We start from the raw sequence: 7,766 nt of genomic DNA on the forward strand, positions 1-7,766 counted from the left end.
ATGAGACTCCATATGGGTGGGAGAGAACTAGAGATTATCTTTGGTAAGGGTGCATAAAGATATAATTCACTAAGTATTAATTATGCTAATACTGTGAAGAAAACCATCTTGGTAAATAATGAATTGAAACAGTCTCTCACTCTTGATATTTGTTAATTCATTTCTAGTGTACCAGATGCTTTTTGTTCCACTGAAATATGTATGGGGATGCACTTTTGATTTATTAATCTTGCCTATGATTTATTATTCAAAAATGGGCAACTTGAAAAGCAAGTACTCAATATTAGGTGGTTGTTCATCCACTGTACAAAAAGTCTAAGGCAGGGGTAGTCAATAGGTGGACCATGGCCAAATCTGGACTGCCAGCTACTTTTTAATGTACCCTAAAATATTTTTATTTATTTTATCTGGAGCCTGGACCTTGACCAAGAAATTTGGACCGTGATAAAAAACATTAACTTCCCCTGGTCTAAAGAACGGCAAAAGCTGAAGGAAGCTGTAACTATATAGGTGGTATTAAGGAAGAAAGTCTTAGTATTCCAACAGTAATTGCTAGAAGTTGGAGATGAAACAATTAAACACAGCCTTTGTAAAACAGGCACCAAAAATAGCTTTAATCAGTATGCAGAAGAAGGGTTTCCAAACAGGGAGTCTTGCCACTGAAGTTGAATCAGTTTGAATTTCACAATTTACAATGATCAAAAAGAAAAGGAGTACTTGTGGCACCTTAGAGACTAACAAATTTATTAGAGCATAAGCTTTCGTGAGCTACAGCTCACTTCATCGGATGCATTTGCAAATGCATCCGATGAAGTGAGCTGTAGCTCACGAAAGCTTATGCTCTAATAAATTTGTTAGTCTCTAAGGTGCCACAAGTACTCCTTTTCTTTTTGCGAATACAGACTAACACGGCTGCTACTCTGAAACCTACAATGATCAAAACATCCTCCAGGGGGATCTGTTGGCCTTCACTAATGGTGGCCAGGCTGCTGCGGATGGCACAGCCTGGGTCCTTGGTACCAAAGGCTCTTGACCGGCCAAATCCGCCTGCCCTGAATTACCGGGTTATTGTCTTGTCTGGTTGGACAGGCACTGAACTGTAAAAGGGCTACATAATTGATAGAGGACTTACACTAACGCAAAGTGGCACCAAAACCCTAGAGGCTCATAAATGTTAGATTAAGGGATGGCATCCTTGTTAGTAGGTCATGCCTTTGCCTATGGAGCCTCCCAGCAGGCAGCAAAAAGGGGAAGGGGGAGGCCTAGACACACAGCACTAGAGCCATTCGAAATATACCTGCCCTGACCTTTGTGCTTACTGGGGACCTTCTCCCCTGTCCCTTCTGTTCCCTGCAGGCTCAGCTGCAGTCCTGCTGATTGAGCTCCGCGGGGTTAGGAAGCTCTGCCCTGAGAACAGAGACCTCACTGCCATCGGTGGGGTAAGCAGAAAATGGAATGTTTAGCTGCCAGGTGGAGGCCAAGAGATGGCACACCCCAGCTTGATCCTCCAGAACGCTCTGGGAGGGCTGTGCTGGGGCTCAGGTGGGATTCGTGAAGGGGCAGTGCCTAATCCTCACCACCCTTCTTTCTAGTCATAGGAATACTCCCTCACCCCTGAAATTAACTCAGCCTTACCTGCTCCTCTGCAGTAGGGTAATATTAAACCCCCGCCCCCATGTTACAGCTGGGGAAAACCAGGGGGAAGAGACTTGCTCAAGGTTCTTAGGACTTAGCCTCAGAATGGGATGGTGGGGGCTGCACTGGTGGGATGCCTTTGGCACGGTAGTAGCAATATTCCAGTAACATCCAGAGGCCCCAGCCAAAATCAGGGCCCCATAGTGCTTGGCACTGTACAGACATCCAGTGAGAGAGACAGTCCCTGCCACAAAGAGCTCATGTTGAATCCCAGCCAGCACGGAAGGCTTGTGCCTCACCAGCTGCACCTTGGGGGGAAGAGGAAAGGTTCTGGCTACCACAAGGGGGCGCGTGCTTGTTTACAAGCTCTGGATGTGGCTCTTCTCCAGCATTTTTGCAGACCCAGGCCTGACCCCAAAGGCTGAGATTCCATAGCAGCCAGGGGACGAGGCAGGGGAAACAAACCTATAGGCAGTAGATCTTCCCCAAGCCCGTGAGAGCACTCCAGGGATCTAGAGCAGGCCAGCAACGCAGTTTTCTCCCTCCTGCATCTGTAGCTGTGGAGCTGGGTTGTATTTTCCCCCACAGCTCCCCAGTATGTTTCTGAGGGACTTGCAATAGCACATCTCACCGACCCAGACTCCGAGTACAGCCACATGATCTATGAACTAACTTCTGTCACAGACATTTTGGTCCTCGCCCCCATTCAGATGTCAGCTGGTGACTGATGGGGTAGAAAGAAAGCCAGGTGGTGGGGATTACATGGGAGCCTATTCTCTAATAACCCCCTGCAGAATTGGGGTGCCTGGACCCCAGCCAGGGCATGCTAATAGTGCTCAGTACCTGGCAGGAGTTAGGACAGTTTCACTCCAGGGGGGATTTTGATTTTCCACTGGAACAGACTGTTGTTGTGCTCTGATTTGCTTCAAACACAGCCTGTGCTTTCATGGTCCCCGCTCATGGTACTTAGCTTCCTTGAAAGCCATCCCTGCTTCTGTGTTTTTTGGATTCCTTACTCCCTCTATAAAGCCCAAAGTTCTGAATGGACCAGTCAGCCAGTGATGGAAGAGACGTATTAGGTCCCCTCTCGTTTAACTCCTTGGGCAATGCTGGATTGTTCTCTACTGTCTAATTGCCCCAGCTCTGATTACTTTTAAAGTGATTCAAGCAATAATTCTCCCACCCATTCCCTTGGGAGATTATCCCACAGCCCATGGGTTCCTCACCATTTGGAAATGCATCCCCCCATACTCTCTCTCTTCATTTTCATCCCATCTCCCCTCATTACCTCTCCTTGGGCAGCTGGAACAAACCCTCTCCCCTTCTTGTGGCTTCATCTTCTGCTGGGCACATAGAGGCAGCCTGAGAAATCAAGAGTGACACAGCCACTTTGCCACCCAGATCCCTACACCTTCCTATCACCGCTTCTACAACCAAGGAGCACCAGCGAGTGTGAAACATAGGTTTATTTATTTTTTTTTAAATACCATTTTGCATTTTACAGATTCTAGGCACAGAGCAGCAAAATCTCTTACAAGAATGAGGGTCCGAGTTTCAGCACTGCTCTCCAGCTCTGTGGCTGCAAATGACTGCACTTGCAAAAAAGGGCACCCACGTGCTGGGCAGACCCAAACATGCCAGTCAGGCAGCAAGTCATACAACTGCTTTATCTATCTATGTATGCAAAAGCGGACCAAGATTTGGGATGTGACAGCCCAGAGAGAGAGAAAGGGCCAGATCCTCAGGAGGGCTCAGATCCCAGCAGCTCCAGCCACTTATTTAAGTGGTTTAATGGGAGCTGTCAGATGCATGGCTATTTTAAAAATCTGCCCCCAACATATTTGTGCATTTTTCCAGGTGCCGATTCTCTCATCTGCAGACATCATGAGGGTTGATACGGGGTGGATCAGAATCAGATCAAACTCTCCCTCCCACACCACGTGGCTGTTTTGCTTTGTTCTGTTCCTTCCAAATCAGCAGTGACCCTTTGGGGACAAAACACCCAAAATGAAGAATGTGGGGTACCATCAAGAACCCAGGAAGCCTTACCCATCCTGGTATCTGTCCCTTTAATGTGCGCTGTGTGTTGTTCCTGACTCCAAGCTGAGCTACCTTTACAAGCTGTTCACATTAATGAAAAGCCAGATCAGGTTTGTGGCTGGAGGCCAGCCTGGGCATGAAGGGAAGGACACTCTGGGATCTCTTGGTATAAATGTATTGGAAACTGGGATGTGGTGTCCCAGCTAGCCACATGGGCAGCAGATAGGCAAGGAGCAGATATGAAGGGAGCACCAGCGACAGCAAAGCAGCATACTATGCAAACTGTGGCGGCTGTGTGCGTGTGGAGATTTAGTTCATTGCATATTAAAAGCCACAGCTTCCGTGTAACATGTGCTCTGTGCATAAGGGTGGCTGGCTGTTCAGTAGCCGAGGATGGGCAGCAGCTTAACCTGACTGCATGACAAGAGACGCCAGGAGCTTCCCCTCTCTCTCTCTCTCTCTCTCTCCTGGATGCTCCTCACACATCTGCCTGACTTGCACAGCCAGGCCTGGACTCATCAGACAGCAGGGACTCCCCAGTGGATTGCTGCAGCAGCATCTGCTGCTAAGGGCAGGCAGATGGATTCGCATAGCTCCCGGGTCTCAAACCTGTTCCTGTTCCCTTCGCAGCCACCATACCAAAAGGGGGTGCAGCGCGCAGGCTGGGTCTTGTTAAAGAACCACTTCAAGGCGAAGGAGTAGCAGGGGCCTGCGTCTCTGTCCTCCAGGCACACAGCTGCAAAACACAGCAGGCAGCAAAGGGCTCGTGATGCAGTCAGAGACATCATGGGGTGCTGCTAACAGGGCCAAACCAGACACAACAGGGACCTCCAGAGCTAAAAGCAGAAGCTGCTGCAGCTTGAGCCGAAGAGCCAGGGCTCTCTGGCTGGGACTGCAGCAGACTCATATGCCCTGTGGATAGGCACAGACGGGTACCTGTATAAGCACTCACCAGGGGGTTACACTTGCTCAGGCAGGCAGAACTCCCACTGAAGTCAATGGATTATCAAGGTCTGCAGGGCTTGGCCCAGCACAAGCTCACTTCATGCTGAAGGATCCCAGAGCACTGAAGGGGTTCACCTGAGCTCACACTGTAGCTGGAACTAGAAACCAGGCCTCCGAGGCCAGGTCCGTCTCCACTAGACCAGATTTCCCTCCATACCTAGCCCAATGGAACCTCCAAACTCTGAGGTGGCCCATCACTGCAAAATACTGGATTTCCCCCAGAGATACACAAGACTTACATAGGGAAGCCTATAGACCATGTGCTCAGTGCCCTATTTCCCCTGAAAACTCCACATGCCATCAATGCCAGGCTTCCAGGCGGTCCCTCCCGCAGAGCGGCTCAGTTCACAAGAACTGCTGAGAAGGATGCTAGAGCTCCACCCTCGGTCCTTCCATAAAGTGTTTACCTTGAGTCAAGTTCTTCTCTTCCCCAAGCCCAGCTGCACTCGTACCTGTATCCAAGAGAATCACAACGGTCAGAGCATCACTACAAGGGGAGTGACAACATAACGCAGGCTACAGAACCAATGCGGGACGATTCTTGCTTCATTCGCCCCCCTGCATCCAAGGGTGGAGCAATCTCAGCCATTGGAGTCACGGCACATTTGGGCTAAGCTTGTGCTGCTACAGAGTATATGGTGCATTAGACAACAGCTGGGTTCTGAACCACGACATCTGTCGAAGCGTGAGCTGCCCCTTTAAGGAGGAGTTGAGGCAGACTCACCTGTACAGTTGTAGCCCCACCTTTCCAGGTGAAGGGAACCATTCCAAGGGGGTCATGTTATGGGAGCATGTAGCTGAACTCTGGTTGCCCTTATATTCCTTAGCAGGCCTGGTTCTGAGTCACACACTCGCATCATGTGACCCCTTGGACTCGTTCCCTTCACCTAAGAAGGTGGGGATACACCTGGCACAGGTGAGGCTGAGCCCCCATGCCCTTAAGGAGCCAGCTCTCCCTGTGAAAATATCAGTCAGGACAGTCTCTGCTTGGAGCGAGAGTACATTAAAGTCAAGAGCATCTTGGCTGAGAAGCAGAGCTGTTGGGTACATTGGGGCAACTCCTTAAATGTGTTAGTGGGTTGAGCCAGAGCTCAGTCAAAGCCATTCAAGATGGAATTGTTATGGACTGTGGGGGGTTGAAAGCAGCTGAGCCACAGCTGCAGCAGGTATGGCGGGGGAGCAGATAGGCAAGATAAAAGCTGTACAGCCTAGGAAAATAGTGTGTGAGAACCAGAGTTCACGCAAAGATAGTTGCGTTCCCAGAATCCACTGCCGTTCTGGCCCAGCTGCCTTGGACCAAACTCTGGCCCAGCCTTAGAGGTGATAAAGCTCATTGAATTCATCTCGTAAATTGGTGCCATCTCCCCAAGATATGTCCCTGTGCCTCCACACATCCCTCCCTGACACCAAGCCATATAAGGTCAGAGGCTGCCCCACGTACTTCGGTCAATGCACACACGGATGCAGTCCTGCTCACTGTTGAACCGATTGGCATTGCCACCACAGCCACCATACCAGAAGCGGTTGCAGGAACCCGTGTCCACCTGGTAGTACCACAGTAAGGAGTAGCTGGTGCATTTGACGCCAGAGTCTTTGCCCAGGAAGCACGGATCTCCACCTTCCACAACACCTCTCACCTCACTGAGGCTGATGGTGGTGGCCTCCATCCCATCTTGAGGCTCAGCACCAGATTTGGAGACCCTATTAAAGCAATCAGCTCTTCAGTGATCGGTCCAGATTGGCTGGCAAGGCTTCTGAAAATGGTGTCTCTGAAAGGCCTGGTCAGAAACTCAGATGATACTTCCAGGCCCAGATCTGGACTGGAAGCTGCCTCCGAGAATACCGCGCAAGTACTGAAATCCCACAAAGATAGTGCTATTGAACCCTCCCAGACAGAGAGGACCAGCATGACCTGGTACAGGACACCAGCATTAGCTTTGGGCAGGTGTTTGGCCGCCTCCAGTAACCCCAGTGACCCATTAATACAGCGTCTCACTGTATTAATGAAAAAATTCCAGGAGCCTGGAATGCAGCCTCACCCCCCAGAAATGGTGTGTGCAGAGTAAGGAATGCAGATACTCCTGCATCCTCCCAGCCTCCTGCCTCCCAGGACCCCACTGACTTAAGCATTGCTCTTTCTGCGCTTGCAGCTCCTGCCTCTTAATATGCCAGCCTGTGTTCTGCTTATGCCCCCGCTTCCTGGAGCCAGTACTTCCTAGGCGCAGCCGATCTGGGGAGGGTGCTCTGCTGACTCACCTGGCTGGCTGGGGACTAGAGGCCATACCTGGAGAACCATGTTTTCCCCAGCAGTAGAGGAAAAGAGTTTGCCATTGGGCTAGCCAGTTGCACCAGCTGTCATGAGTGCAGAGATGCAGGGGTTCCAGCCTGCAGTGCAGCCATAGGGTAGCTTGGCCAGGGTACAGTCCCCTGCTGTGTTCCAGGCACTTAAGAAGAGGGTCTAGGAAGGCAGAAACAATGTGCGTCATCCACTTACCTATCTGGGCTCACTGGAGGTGGAGGCATATCATTAGGATTGGTGGGGGAGAGCTCCATCTGACACCGAGCGCTGGCGTTTTCCAGGGGACGCCGTCGGTTTTCCACTGTAAAGCACAACAATCAGGCAGAGAAGGAGCAAGGCCTCCGTTCTGCCTCCCAGCCAGTCCAGCCCCCTACTTTGTGAGGATCACTGCCTCCCCTCTATATTCAGCCCTGGATTCTACATCCTGGAGTACTCAGAAAGCCAGTGTGTTACATTTGGACAAAGGCTATGCGAGTCACAGGCCCTTCTAGTGGCTGTTTCATATAGAAGATAATTGCCTACTACTGCCACCAGCTAGCGGGGATTACTCCCTCAGCTCAAGGTATAGCAGCATATGCTGTGGGGCAGGAGGTCCCAGAGGCAGTCCCTGCTGATGGGTCATTGGACAAACCCTCCTTTTCCCTTTGTCCGTGACTGCTGCAGTCAGTGCCATGGCTGGAGGAGGTGGTTGTGCTGTGGTGTCCATGGCAGATGGGAATTCCCCCCATCCTCAAGCCCCAGCTGTCACTCACCCAGCAGGTTCCTCAGGAACCCCAGAACCATCCTC

The sequence above is a fragment of the Dermochelys coriacea genome, chromosome 26 (assembly GCF_009764565.3).
Source record: "Dermochelys coriacea isolate rDerCor1 chromosome 26, rDerCor1.pri.v4, whole genome shotgun sequence".
In the NCBI taxonomy this organism is placed as follows: Eukaryota; Metazoa; Chordata; order Testudines; family Dermochelyidae; genus Dermochelys; species Dermochelys coriacea.